The sequence below is a fragment of the Ochotona curzoniae genome, unplaced genomic scaffold (genome assembly GCF_017591425.1).
Source record: "Ochotona curzoniae isolate NIBS_2020 unplaced genomic scaffold, NIBS_Ocur_1.0 patch14, whole genome shotgun sequence".
Classification (NCBI taxonomy): domain Eukaryota; kingdom Metazoa; phylum Chordata; class Mammalia; order Lagomorpha; family Ochotonidae; genus Ochotona; species Ochotona curzoniae.
The window spans coordinates 318,176-333,455 of NW_024466684.1; positions in this window are offsets into that span (position 1 = coordinate 318,176).

Sequence of the window (15,280 nt, forward strand, 5' to 3'; positions counted from 1 at the left end):
TCATTTGCCAGGGCTGTCCAACCTCAGGCACTCTGGCTGGCTTTAGCTCACCCTTGTGATTAAACTGTTTTTATTGTAGTCTCACCCTTGGTATGCAAGACTCTGCCTACTGGTTTATAACACAGGCTGGACAGCCTCCTATCACTAACTGCTTGCTGGTTCGTGTCCCAGCTGCTCCATTTCCCATCCACCTCCGTGCTTATGCCCTGGGAAAGCATGCGGAATTCCAGCCAAACCTACTGAGTGAGAGACCTAGAAGAAGCTCCTGGCTCCTGGCTCCCAGCTTCAGATTGGCTCAGCTCCAGCCATTGTAGCCACTTAGGGAGTGAACGGATGCAGGATCTTTCTCTCTCTGTCTCCTTTTTGCTTAACAAGTGCTAGTCAACTCCTTAGCCCCCAGCATACATCTAAAACAACAATAATAAGAAAACAACCAGGAACTCTATCACTAGCTGTTAATCTAAAAGAAAGCCTTTGATTCAAACACATTTGAAAGAACACTGTGATCAATAACGGTGACAAAAGTCTTGTAAAAAGAAAATTAACTGTGGGGTCTTGGTCAGAAAAGCCGTTGTTATGTTCTACACATTCCTCTATGTCTTTGAGTAATTATGCTAACATTTATCTTTTCCCAAATTTTATTTATGAATTTGAGAGCTAGGGAGAGAGAGAGAGAGAGAGAGAGAGAGAGAGAGAGAGAGAGAGCAGCAGCCACTGGTTAACTCTCAGGATGCACACAGCAGCCAGGACCTGGCCTAGGCCTGGAGCAAGGGACTCAACCAAGATTTCCCACGTGGGTGGTGGGAAGTGAATGACTGGAACTGTCATTCCAGCTTCCTGAGGTCTTTTCTAGCAGGAAACTGGAGTCAGGGACCGTGGCTTGAACTGAATTCTGACACTTCCACGTGGGACATGGGCATGTTACTCGACTAGATGCCTCCAATGCTCGTATCCATCGAGTACTTACAGTAGAGTCCAGGCACAGGCTAGCACCTGACATGTTTCCTTTCATTTCAGTCACCCACCAATGCTGGGAGGCTAATGCTGTTACTTATTTTCTAGATAAAGAATGAAAGCATTTGGACCTGGTGTGGTGGCCTACTGGCTAAAGTCCTCGCTTTGCACACGCCAGGATCCCATATGTGTGCCGGTTCTAATTCTAGCAACCTTGCTTTCCATCCAGCTCCCTGATTGTGGCCTGGGAAAGCAGTCGAGATGGCCCAAAGCCTTGGGAATTCTGTACTTGCTTGGGAGACCCAGAAGAAGTTACTGGCTCCTGGCTACAGATGGGCTCAGCACAGGCTGTTGTGGCCCCATGAGGAGTGAACCAGTGGATGCAAGATCTTTCTCTGTGTATCTCCTTCAATCTGTACATGACTCTCCAATAAAAATAAATAAATCTTAAAAAAAAAAAAGAAAAACATTCAAAGATTTTGGATTAAGGTACTAGCCTAACAGCATACAGTAAGTGGCACAGCGGAATCCATACCTGGCAGAGCTGAGATGCTGAGGGCGACCACCAGACCGGAGTATTTAGTGAAATGTTCCTTCAACAGTATTAATTAAAAAATAATTCTTAATTCTTTAAATTACAAAGCATCTGAAGGGCTTCACTTGATGAATCTTGTTACTATACACATGTCCTTTTGTGCTTTCTTTATTTTTCTTTTATTGAGACCCTAAGCTTTCGTGTTATAATACTAAATCTGTTTTCTCCATTCCTTGCAGTAAGAAGCACAAGGCTTCGAGAGAGTCATACCACTATAAATGTTTGAAATGCTTTTGTTGAGGCTGGGTGCCAGAGTCAGTCACATCTATCCAAGACTAAATGATGATTTAACTGATTCTTGTGGCTGGAATTTTCTTGTGCCAATCAAATTCCAAGAATACTTGATTAGTTTCCTGTGAAAGTACACCTGTAAATATAAATGCAGAAATAGGAGTACTTTAAATATTTTATTTCTTTAGGTCAGAAATAAAAGTTCCATGGATAAAATTTATGGTCTATGTGAAAAAAAATAGGAATTCCCTATTGGAAGATTTTGTGTGAATTTTTAACTATAGTCTCCTTAGTAGGTCCACATGATTAGTTCCTCACAAATATTCCATGTATTCTATTAGAAATTTAATTTCTTGGGCCCGGTATGGTAGCCTAGTGGCTAATGTCCTTGCTTTGCATGGGCTGGGATCCCATGTAGGTGCCAATTCTAATCCCAGAGACCCCGCTTCCCATCCAGCTCCCTGCTTGTGGCCTGCGAAAGCAGTCAAGAAAGGTCCAAAGTCTTAAGACTCTGCACCCGCATGGGAGACCTGGAAGTGGCTCCTGACTCCTGGCTTCATTTTGGCACAGCTCCAGCCATTGCAGCATTTGGGGAGTGAATCTTTGGACAGAAGATATTCCTCTCTGTCTCTCCTCTTCTGTGTATATTTGACTTTCCAATAAAAGTAAATCTTAAAAAAAAAGAATTTCAAATTTTTTCCCACAGCACAATCCTTGTAAATTTTTTAAATCTTTTGAATTTTTGTATATTTTTGAATATATGCATAAACACTGTACGATGTGCATGATAGAATACATAATTTATATTAGAAATTGTATGCTATTCTGATACATGTATGAGATACAAACTCAGCAACCACTTGCTGAGGGATCAATTGCAGTCTGAACTGTGTTGATTTTTTTAGAGATCCCTCGACCCTGTAAAATATTGGTCATTTCATGAGTTGGAGAGTGAAATTTCTAATTTCTAAAGTATAAAACACATTTTATGCTCCAAAACACCAGCATTCAAACAACCAGAACATTTCTTAAAAAGGCTATAGTACCATTGGCAAATGCCGAGGCATTGCGGGTCATGCCAGACTGGGGGCTGCAGCACCCAGCCAGCACATGTAGGACTAGGAGGGAGGGGGTTAAGCTGGTAGGGGAATGTGGAGGGGCCCCCTCCTGCTGGAACACCTCACCCACTGGAGAGTGTGAGTCAGGATGGGGGCACACCAGACCGGGCAAGGCTACACCTGTGGGTCTCATGTTCGCTACATCAGGGAAAAGCCAGGCTTGGTTGACTGTCCCTTACTGGTGCAGGCATAAATCAGAGTGGGTGAAGGTTGGTTGGCCTTTGCTACAGCATTAGCTGGCAGAGGCTGGTGCTGGGAGCTTAATTTGTCAAGTTAAACTGCAGAACCACTTGAAAAGTGCAAGATCTGGGAGTGGGCCCAGGAGGGAAATAGTGGGCACCTCCCTCTTGGGTTACCACTCCCACTGGAGAGCATGAAAACCAGGACTGGGGCAGACCTGGCTGGACAGAACAGCACCCACCAGCATGTGCATGGGCTGAATAGTAGGCCCAGTTGGGTTGAACTAGGCTTCAACGCCCATTGACATATAGAAGAGCTGAATGGAATGTGGGACAGATTAGACAAATGTGTGGTACATGCAGGCAAGCATGGAATCAGGACAGGGGGCGGGCCTGGTAGGGGTTATTGCAGGTCACTCCAGCTAGGCTGCAACTCCCACTGGTTTCTGTGTGGGCCGAGTGTGTGCTGGGCAGAATCAGGCTGCACTACAAAACCCATTGTTTCTTGTGGAAGACAGGGCTGGAAACAGAACTGGCCCAGCAATTACAACCACCCGCTGATTGGGGCGACGGACTGTGCCGGGACCTGTACTGGCAAGCACACAAGAATCTGGTCTGGAAACATCTCAGAGGAAGTTTCTTTGGGGATCTCCCCAACCGAACTGCCAGATTCGGAATCCCAACCATGAAGAGAAGTACAGGTTCCATGGTCACAGAGTGCAAGTGTCAAAGCTGAGGCTCCTCAGAGGCTCAGATGGAGCAGTGGACCACATATTCAGGTGCAAATGGAGGATCTGGCAGTACACTGGAACCTGCAGAGGACACCTGGTACCACAACAGAGGACAGAAGACAGAACAAACCAATCAACTACCCCAGCCATGTGTTGGCAGTGAAAATCTGGGCAAACAGAGACTCTAAGGTGGGCTGTGTCAACCAGTGGATTCTGCAGTGATTTCATCGTGCTTGGAATGGCGAGATTGGCAGCAATTCAGAACTGTTGAATTATCAAAACCACTTGAGCAGGAAGGACCCTTGGAGCATTCCCCACATTGGGGACCTGGCATGGGTGGGAGGCTGGGTGGAGCTTTTCCGTAAAAGAAAAAGAAAAAAAGAAAAAGAAATAGAAAAAGAAAGAAAGAAAAAAGCAATAATGTGGAAACAATAGTCTTACCCACTTACCTGTAGCCCTTGACCCTTTGTGCCCTAATCAACTATGTAAAGATTATCAAAAATAAAGAAAAAAAAAGGTACACTATTTCCAACAGAGAGCTACCAAAAAGTGTCTTTATCACATTGTCACGTGATTCAGTTAAGGCCACATGCAGGGCAGGTTGGGTTTGATCTCCATTGGAGCCCAGTGATGATTAAAGTCATAGCAATGTCTTTAGGGCCCTTGAAAAGTCTTAATTATCCTTCAGCATATCTTAACTGCCTGTTTTATGTAGGTAAAATTGTAGATAATGCCAATTGCTGTTAAATGATTTTAATCCTCTTCCCAGCAATCTGCTTTTACCTCCCCTGCCTCTAATTGCCTCTGATAAGACCCAGAGACCTCCCAGTGTCCCAGGAGTCCCATGCTACCTCATTATGTCATAAATGAGTTCTCTTTTACTTTTCTTTTTCTTATTTAATACTTTCTTATCTTTGGGCATTGACAGAATCCACTCCCTCTTTCTCAGAACAATACCTTTTCCTGTTGTTGGGTTTTTTTTTCTTTTCATTCTTTCAGTCTCAGCTGAAGTATCTTTCTCTCCCTCAGTTCTTTTCTCATGGCCTCTCCTAGGTGCTGTGGGCACCTTGCACATTCCTTCCCAACCTTTATCACCTTGCATGTTCAGATGTCTGCTTTATAGCTTAGATTTGTAACACGTACCTTGGGTTTTTGACAGATTGGACTATGTCATGTCAGTTTCCTGGAGTGATGTGTAGGAGGGGAAACAATTGCATGACTGTGGTTTCTCCCTTGAGGGATGCGAAGATTTTTGAGCCCTTAGAGTGTGTTTGCTCCTGCCCTTGGGCGTGGTCTTGGACTGTGTGGGTTTTTTATTAGCTGTTTTGATACGTTTCCTTTTTAGAAAAAAAATTTGGGGGGGGGGGCCCCGGCGTGGTGGCGCAGTGGTTAAGGTCCTTGCCTTGCACGCCTGGGATCCCATATGGGCGCCGGTTCTATCCCAACAGCCCCGCTTCCCTTCCAGCTCCCTGCCTGTGGCCCGGGAAAGCAGTCAAGGACGACCCAAAGCCTTGGAATCCTGCACCTGCACTGGAGACCTGGAAGAGGCTCCTGGCTTAGGATCGGCATAGCATCAGCCATTGCGCTCACCTGGGGAGTGAATCACCGGACGGAAGATCTTCCTCTCTGACTCTCCTCTCTGTATATCTGCCTTTCCAATAAATAAATAAATAAATAAATAAATAAAATTTAAAAAAGAAAAAAAAATTTTTAAGATTTATTTTTAATTTTTATTGGAAAGTCAGATTTACAGAGAGGAGGAGAGACAGAGAAGAAGATCTACTGTCCTAAGATTCACTCCCCAAGTGACCACAATGGCCAGAGCTGTGCCAATTTCAAGTCAGGAGCTTGGAGCCTCTTCCAGGTCACCAGTGCAGGTGCAGGGTTCCAAGATCTTGGGTCGTCCTTGATTGCTTTCCCAGGTCACAAGCAGGGAGCTGGACGGGAAGTGGAGCATTTGGGACAAGAACTGCACCCACATGGGGTTCCAGTGCGTTCAAAGCAAGGACTTTAGCCTCTAGGCTGTGATGCCGCGCCCTTGGTATCTTTCCTTTAATCAATGGTGTCTTCAGTCTTCAGTCTTTTTTTTTCACCCTTTTCTCCTCCCTTCATTCATGTCTGTTTTGTAGCACTGACAGTTTCACCCTGCTAGTCATTTTGGGCTTTCTCCTTGTACTCATAGTCAATCTTGGTCTCTGGGCAGTGTCACCTGTATTGAAGTGCCAGTCTTGAGAGTGGCTGTCTGGGAAATGCTGCAGAGCAGAACATGAGAATGTATTTGGAGCATGGCAAGGGCCAGGTTGATTTTAGAGTGAACAAGATTTGGTAAGGTGTTTGACCCTTGATCACACCCAGTCTTTTCATGCAAGTTTTCCCTAATTCGGAAGTAGCAATAGTTATTTCTTTCCCCCAGTTCCTAATCTTTTTTTTTTTCTTGAAAGAAGGAAATGCTAAAGGTGCTAGGAGAGATGCTTCAGCAAAACGCATTTGATTATGAAGGCAAAAACGTGACTGAATTACTGAAATTTTGGTTCATGTCCTAGTTCTAATATGATTTTGCCTTTTAGTTGCAATAGATCATGAGTCATAAACATTCCCCAGTCATCCTCTCCAAATCATGAATTTAGCTCTATATTTTATCCTGTTAGTTAATTCAAAAAGTATTTTTATATGTGTTTTCATTGTGCTGAAATCTTTTGTGGGGCTGAATAACAGATTTCCTCTTCCTCTCTCTCCCCAGTGCTAACTTAAACAAATAGACAGACGGTCTTAAGGTAGGCGCTATCTTCAAGGTTTATTTTTACGATTGTGTCCCACTGTCTCTTGTGTTGGTGTGCATTTCATGTCTGCTCAAGATTGTGCTTTACAAATCATTGGCTTTGTCAATTTCTTAGAGCTCAAAGGTTTCTTTTTGGGTCCTTCACAAGTTGGAAAAATATTTTAAGTAGCTGAAAAATAACTAAGTAGCTGAAAAGTACAGAGTGAGGTTGTTACTTGAATATTTCATTTACAGATGGAGTGAGCATCCTAAGGCTCGTATTATTTAAATTCTCACCGCAATGGCTGGCAATTTATTCCAATTAAGTGCACAATTAGTTTGGAGACTTTTAGTATGTAGGATCCTGTTCTGCTAACAATTGTTAGCTTAGAGCAGGCTGAGTTGGATTTATATTTTGGTGAATTTGTCATTTTACAAATACAATAATATAGTTATATGCTTCATATCTGGTATATTTTATGAGGGAGATCATATAGGTGATTTTGGAAAAACAATTGAACTAATTTTTTATTAAAAAATATATTTTAAAAATATGTTTTCTTGGGCCTGGCACAGTACCCTAGTGGCTAAAGTCCTCACCTTGCACGTGCCAGGATCCAGTGTAGGTGCCGGCTCATATCCTGGCAGCCCCGCTTCCCATCCAGCTCCCTGCTTGTGGCCTGGGGAAGCAGCCAAGGACGGCCCAAAGCCTTGGGACCTTGCGCTCACATGGGAGACCCTAAGGGGGGTCCTGGCTCTTGGTTTCAGATCAGCTCGCCTCTGGCCGTTGTGGTCTTCTGGGGGGTGATTTAGTGAAGGGAAGATCTTCCTTTCTGTCTCTTCTCCTCTCTGTATATCTGACTTTCCCCTAAAAAAATAAATATCTTCTTCATGCAAAATGTGCAAAATCCGGACAATACAAATAAACCAAAAGAATATAATCACCCATAATCTAACCATCCAGGGACAATCATTGTTAATATTCAAATATATCTCATTTTGTCATTTTTCTTTCACTATGAAACTGTGTGTGTAAAATTAAATAAAATAGGGACAAATCGTGCAGAATAATACTGAAAAATAAAAGGAAAAGACACATATATATAGCTTAGGTTTTTATTTAAAATTTTACATATATATAACACTGTGGACAATTTTTATGCCTCCAAATCTATGTGTTTATGTTCATAAAACTGGAGCTATCACTTTTAATACAGCAATGTCCACTGATCTTTTGTGTTCAGTAACTTGCTTGATGTCTCACCGTTTCCTCTGCTTGCTGTCTGTCTTGGATATTTTGTTTTCCACGCTGCTTGCTCTTAGTTACGGTTCATGTCATTTCTCTCGAAGCTGGCTTTTATTATGTGGAATTTTTGATGCTCTTACACAAACAAATCAAACAATCATCAAATATTTCCTATGTGGCTTCCTGAGTGCTAGGCTATACTTAAAAGGCCATTTTTTTCTTTAACACTGTGAAAGTATTAACCTGTATTTTCTGATATAGTTATATGCTCACATGTACATAAAAATTGATCAGCTCTTGTCTGCACCAGCTAGTCCAGAGTCACATTTGGTCCATTGCCTGCACTGTTGGACACATGTGCAAGTGGATGCAGTTACTTGGTCAGTTCTACGCACCCCCACACCCCCTTTTCTCACTTGAACTTATGGGTGCGGTAACCTAGCTCAGCCTATCATCCGGCCACAGGTGCAGTCTCCACACAAAGCAGCAGGTGCCACAGTCTAGTCAAGCTGACTCCCAGTAACACCAACCGGGCCTGTCGCCAGCTCCAGTTTTTTGGTATGCTAGCCTGTGCTGCAGCCTCCATCCAACCTGTCCCCAGACTCACCCCACATGCATGACAACAGGTGCTGCTGCCTTGAGCAGCTTTCATGCTCACCACACGGGCTGCAGCCAGCAGGGGAGAGCCCAACATTCTTTTACCAGGCCAGCCTCCTAACCCCAAATCTTGCACCTGCCAAGGGTACTGCAGTCTAGCCTGATATGACTTGTACCCAGTGTTGGCACTTAGCAGCACATGTGCTCAAGCCTGGCTGACCCTCACCCATTCTGGCTCTTCTGTGTGCCAGCTGGTATGACAACCTAGACAGCTTGACTTACTTTCAGACTGGCTTGCCTAATGTCCCAGCTTTTACTTTCACCAGTAGAAGCAGCGTCCCAGCGAGGGAGTCCCTCTAGTTCCCCTACCAGGCCTCTTTCCAACCTACAATTTTGCACTTGCCAGAGCATGCTGCAACCCAGTCTGAAATAGCCTGTTCCCAGTCTCCGTGTCTATTTCCAGGTGCTACAGCCTAGTTCAGCCTGGTCCACCGGCAGTCCCAGCTCACTTGTATGTCAATGGGTGCGACAACCCAGCCTGGCCTGTCCTGCCCTGGGCCAAGCTCTTGTGCTCATTAGCATGAGCTGTGGCCTATTAGAGGAGTTTTACAAGTTCATTTACCAGGCCTGCTCTCAGTCCCAGATTTGCATGTACTAGTGGGTACTATATAGTCCAGCCTGACACGGCCCACTCTCAGTCCTGGTACACACCAGTGGGTACCACAGTCTAGCCTGACTGGATCACACCTATTCTGCCCTCGCTAGTCGGTACCACAACCTACTCCAGACTGTCCCACACCCATTGCTGCTCTTATGAGTACTAGTAGTTGTTGGAGCCTAGTCCAGAGTGGCTTACTCCCAAAGCCAGCTCATATGCATGCTGACAGGTGTTGCAGACTTGCCCAGCCCAGCCCACCCCCAGCTCCAGCTCTCACCAGATGGAGCTTCAGCCAAGAAAAGGAGCGCCCATAGTTCTCCTGCCAGGACTGTTCCTGACCCTGGATCTTGCAAGGGTTTACGGGTGCTTCAACCCCGCCAGGCATGGCCAACTCACAGTTTCAGCTCTCACTGGTAGGTATTGAAGGCTTGGGCATGCCCCACACACTATCCTGGCCCTTGTTCGTGCCAGCAGCTACTATGGCCTGATCCCAGTTAGCCTGTTCCCTTAGTTCTGGTCTTTTCATGTGCTGGCAGGTGCTGCAGCCAGGCCTATACAGGACCTTTCCCAGCCCCAGATCCTGAAAGTGACAGGTAAGTTCTACAGTCCAACCTGAATCAGCCAGTCACCACCTCTAGTTCCCTGCAAATCAGCAGGTGCTACCCTCCTGCAGAGGCAAGCCCGCAAGCTCCCTACACAAACCGCCCGCAAATCCAGTTCTCTTGTGTTCTGGTTTGTGGTGTGGCACAGCGTGATGTGGGCCATTCCCTGCTCTGACACTCCCAGGTGATTACTGAAGCCTAGCCCAGCCTGCTGTGCCTCTCAAAATCCAGTTTCTGGATGTACCAGAGTGGTGGGTGATGTTATTTAGCCTAGCCCAAATCTCTGACATAGGTGGGTTCCTTGACCTGGTCCAGACTGCCCTCTGCTTTCCCCCTCCAAAGCACTTTGTCTCAGCTCTCTTGCCTTCCAGGGAGCGCAAGGTCCCCATGGAAGACACCGCAAGTCATTCTTTACCTATCAAACATGCCCACAGCCACTCCCACTTCGGTATGTACCCAGACAGTCTTCCCTGGGCAATCTGCACAACATCTCCTCTGTCTGTAGGCTGTGGTAGCGTGTTCAGCGCCCCCTGCCTTTCCCCCACGTGTCTTAAAAGCAAAACAGCAGCAACAACAACAACAACAACAACAACACAACCAAATAGCAACTATCCTGGCACACTGGGATAGTTAGCAGAATGTTGGCATGAATTAGGCCCAGAATGCCTGCCAGCTATTGGCTGCTTTTCTCCTAAGCAGTTGCCTGCCTCTGGGGATCTCTGAAAGTTTTCTCAGAGTATGAAATGAGGTAGATTTCCAATACCCTTGATTGGCTTGGATAACTCTCAGGGCTAGGCCGTGTTGATAACACATTTTAAAGCAAATTAACTACTAATTGAAAATAAATGAGGATGTTGGCATTGCATTCTCCAAGGGGTAGCACTCATTTAAAGCTCAGGAGAAAGCTGAAATACTGACTCTATTAGCTATAATTTCACCCAGAAGCACAGGTTAAAAAATATTTGCATTAGGGCCCAGCGCGGTAGCCTAGCGGCTAAAGTCCTCACCTTGATCGTGCCGGGATCCCTTATGGGCACCTGTTCTAATCCCGGCAGCTCCACTTCTCATCCAGCAACCTGCTTGTGGCCTGGGAAAGCAGTCAAGGATGGCCAAAAGCCTTAAGACCCTGCACCTGCGTGGGAGACCTGGAGGAAGTTCCTGGCTCCTGGCTTCGGATTGGCACAGCACCAGCTGTCACTTGGGGAGTGAATCATCAGATGGAAGATCTTCCTCTCTGTGTTTCCTCCTCTCTGTATATATTACTTTGTAATTAAAACAATAAATAAATCTTTAAAAAATATTTGCATGATGATTCAGCATTTTCTTGTGTTGCAACTTTTAAAAGTTAGTTGGCCACCGACTTGAATCCATTTTTTACTCAGCAATGGAATTACATGAAAGTTGAAAAATATTTAGACTCTTTTGCATGTAAATTCTAATGAATATCTATTGTAGCAGCAGTAACCGCTAAGTTTTATAGAGGTTAGAGTTGACATTGAGGTATTTTCATCCTCATAAAGAAAGAGTTGAAAACGAGGCTTTCCTTTGTCCTTGCTTTGCCCGTGACGGAACAGCAGTTTATTTATGTAAACTACTTAAATTTGTGTGAGTATATATTTTTAAAGTTATCTTTTCACAGTTTTTTTTTAAAGATTTATTTTTATTATTTTTTCATTGGAAAGGCGGATATACAGAGAGGAGAGACAGAGAGGAAGATCTTCCGTCCGGTGATTCACTCCCCAAGTGAGCCGCAACGGGCCGATACTATGCCGATCCGAAGCCAGGCGCCTTTTCCGGGTCTCCCACACCGGTGCAGGGTCCCAAGGCTTTGGGCCGTCCTTGACTGCTTTCCCAGGCCACAGGCAGGGAGCTGGAAGGGAAGCGGGGCTGCCAGGATTAGAACCGGCATCCATATGGGATCCTGGGTGTGCAAGGCGAGGACCTTTAACCACTTGCGCCACCGCGCCGGGCCCGCTTTTCACAGTTTTAACACAGTTCATAAACAGCCTAATACAGTGATATTCCCTTTCTCCTGCCTTCATGTTCCTCTCTCCTTCCTTCTGTACTTTTTTCTTTCTCTTTTATTTTTTGAGATAACGTTTTACATTGCGGTAAATAAGGCTGAATGTTTGTTCAAGAATTAAAATGCAAAAAAAAAATTACATGATTCTTTAAAGTTTTTCTCTCTCAATCATGTGAGAGGCAGGGGTAACAGTGAGAGGGGGGGATAGAGATCTTCCAAGCCCCGATTCACTCCCCAGATGGCAGCGTTGACCAGGGCTGAGCAAGGAGGAAGCCAGGAGGTTCAGCAGGTCTCGCATACAAATAATAGGGGCCCAAGTACGTGGGTCAATTTTCACTGCTTCTCCCAAGCCGTTGACAAGGAACAAATGGTATTAAAAGTGGGGCAAGTGGGACGGGAACAGACACTCATGTGGGATTTTGGGGTAGCACAGAGTGACTCTATGGCTACGCCCTAACGCTGGTCCCTATGTCACTGTTAGATGGTAAAGTGTGGGAATACGGCAATGTGCATTGCAGTCCGCACTGACGCCTCCTACAGGATCAAGCTTATTTTAGAATGAGATGCGAACAGCCTTTCTTGCTTTTGATCAGCTTGAGGGTGTGGTTGTGTACTTGTATCCAGTTGCTTTATCAAGCAAATCTTAAAAGGGGTTTTCTGCCATGATTAGCGAAAAAAAACATCATTCAATTTCTTCAGTGTATTTGATTTATTTTTGTTATCCGTTGATTTTATGTATGTGATTCTTTTTAAACAACAAATTCATTTTAATTTTTGATGATGTTTGCATAGGTGAGAGAGATTCATGCCCATGTGCACCATCTATTGGAATGGGGAGGGTCGAGGAATGGGGGAAAGTGGATGAGAAAACTGCTTCCGATCTCCTTTTCTCTTTCTATATCTGGGGAAAATGGAGAGAGAAGCGGGGAGAGGGCCCCTGCCAGCAGCCCAATCACAACAGTACCCAGGAGTAGCGGATGCTCACTGATGCCATCCCAGGGTCCCTGGCCATGAGGAGGATGTTCCAAGGATACTGCGAAGTGGCTTTGATAGTTTGGAGATGTTGGTTTCATTGCTCCAAGGTTGAGGAAATCTTTCCAAGATCCATTGGCTGACATAGTCTACCCTAGAGTCTCAATTTGCCTAGATACTTGTTGTCAAAGCTTAACTGGCAGAGTTCTGAAATTCATTCTACCCTCCACGGTACTAGATGTCCTCTGCAGACCTCAATCAATTGGTTACTATGTTACCCATGTGCAGCCAGGCATGCTGTCCACTGCACAACATTCAGCAACCAAGGAGCCCTAGTTCTGCCACAAGCACTCTATCATCAGACCACAGATTCTGTGATTTTGCCCATCATTGGAATTTTGAGCCCAGTGATCCAGTTGGGAGCCATCCCCAAATACATCTCACCAGAGGTGATCCCAACCTGACTCCTGTATGTGCATGGTCCAGCTCAATCCATCACTGATATCAGCCTACGCACACACTGGTGGTTACAGTCACTTGGTCAGTTCTAGCCCCAGATCCAGCCTTTACACACACCAATGGGAACTGCAGCCTAGTCAGAGTGACTCCTAATAACCCCCACCAGGTTCCTCTGCAGCCCAAGTTCAAACGCATGCTGATATGTGCAACAGACTGGCCCGATCTGTCTCACATCCCATTTGACTCTCATACACAGCAATGGGCATTGGAACCTAGCTCATCCCAGTTGACCCTACTATCCAGCCCAAACTCCTAGCGGCAGGTGCCACTGACTATCCAGCCAGGCCCACTCCTGGCCATAATTCTCATGCTCACTTGTAGGAACTGCAATGATCAGAGGTGCCCATGGTTCCCTATTAGGCCCATTCCCAGCCCCAGATCTTGCACTTTCCAGGTAGTTCTGAGTCCTAGACTAACAGGTCTTGCTTGTAGTCCCAGCACCTGCTAGTTGCTACTGTGGTAAAGTCCAAACAGCCTGTACTTATCCTGGCTCAGTCATGCACCAGTGGATATGATCACTTAGCCCAGCCTGGCTTTTTCCCTAACCCAGCTCACTTGCAGATCAACAGGGTTTGTAGCCCTGCCCTGCCCAGCAGGATCTGCACCCAGTCCCAGCTCTCAGAGTCACTAGGGGAGCAATGGTCCAGCAGGAGAACTCCCACAGCTCCCCTGGAGTGCTCAATCTCCAATCCAGGTCTTACATATGCTGGTGGAAGCTACGGCACAGACTGGCATGGCTCAATTCACCTCAACATTCACCAGTGGGTGCTGTAGCCCAGCTCGGCCTAGCCTGCCCCCAATTCTAATTCATGCTAGTGGGTTCTGTGGCTTAGCCCAGCCTGGATAACCCACAGTCCCTGCCCTAGTGTGTACTGGCTGTGATAGTGGTCCAACCTAGCCTGTCTTGCACCCTGTCCTGGTTCTCACATCTGCCAGTGTGTGTTATGAACTGGCCCAGGCTTATCTGCCCCTAGACCTGACCCACACATATGCTGGTGGGTAGTGTAACCTGGTTTGGTCTAGGTTGCTTCCAGTCTGTTTTTGTGCCTACCTGTAGGGACTGCATCCTGACAGAGGAGTTCCCCAAGTTACTCTATCATGTCACCTCCCAGTGGCAGATCTTCTGCACTTACGGGTCCTTGACTCAGCCTGACTTGGCCCTCCTCCTGTCCTGGAAGGTCAAGTTGCCTTGCTTGACCAGCCCATACCCATTTCAGTTCTTATTGTTGGGTGCTACAACCTAGCTCTGCCTGGTCCACACCCAGACACAGCTCTTATATAGGTTAGCAGGTGCGGGGACCTAGCCCAGCCTGTCCTACATCCACTCTGGCTCTTATGAGCATCAGTGGGTGTTGGAGCATAGCCAAGTCTGGCATACCCCAGACCCAGTCCACACCCACAATGAAGCCATGTCCAGCCCAGCTCACAGCCTCCATTCCCATCTTCATACTCACCAATGGGAGCCACAACACAGCAGGGGTGTCCCCTTAGCTCCCCACCCTGGCTCAATCCAAGCCACAGATCTTACACATGCTGGTGGTTGCTCTGATCCAGCTCAGCATAACCCTTCACCTATAGCCTTTGCCATCAGATGTTGCAGCCTGGCTTGACCTGGCCAGCCCCAAGTTTCAATTCTCACTGATAGGTGTTGTATCCTAGCCCTGCCCAGTCTGTCCCATCCTGGCTTTCATGCAAACCAGTAGGTGTCATAGCCTACCTCAGCCCGGCATGATCCACATCATCCTTGTTTGTGTGTATGGTAGTGTGCTATGATTTGATCTGGCCCTGCCCGGGTTTCCCCCACCTGCTTGCCAGAGCCAACCCATACACCTGCTGACAAGTGAGGCAGCCCTGCATGGTCTGGTCAACACCAACACCCATCCCTGACTCACATGTTCACCAGTGGGAGTTACATCCCCAAGTTTCCTCACCAGGCCCACTCCCAGTCCCAAGTTTCACATATGCCAGAGGGTGCTGGGCTTTTAGGCCCTTACCTGGCATAGTCTGCCCTTCATTTTCAGCTTTGTGTGTCCTAGTGGATGCTGAAGCCTGGTTCACCTCACGCCCAATTCTGCAGGGTGTGCCTGCAGGTGCTAA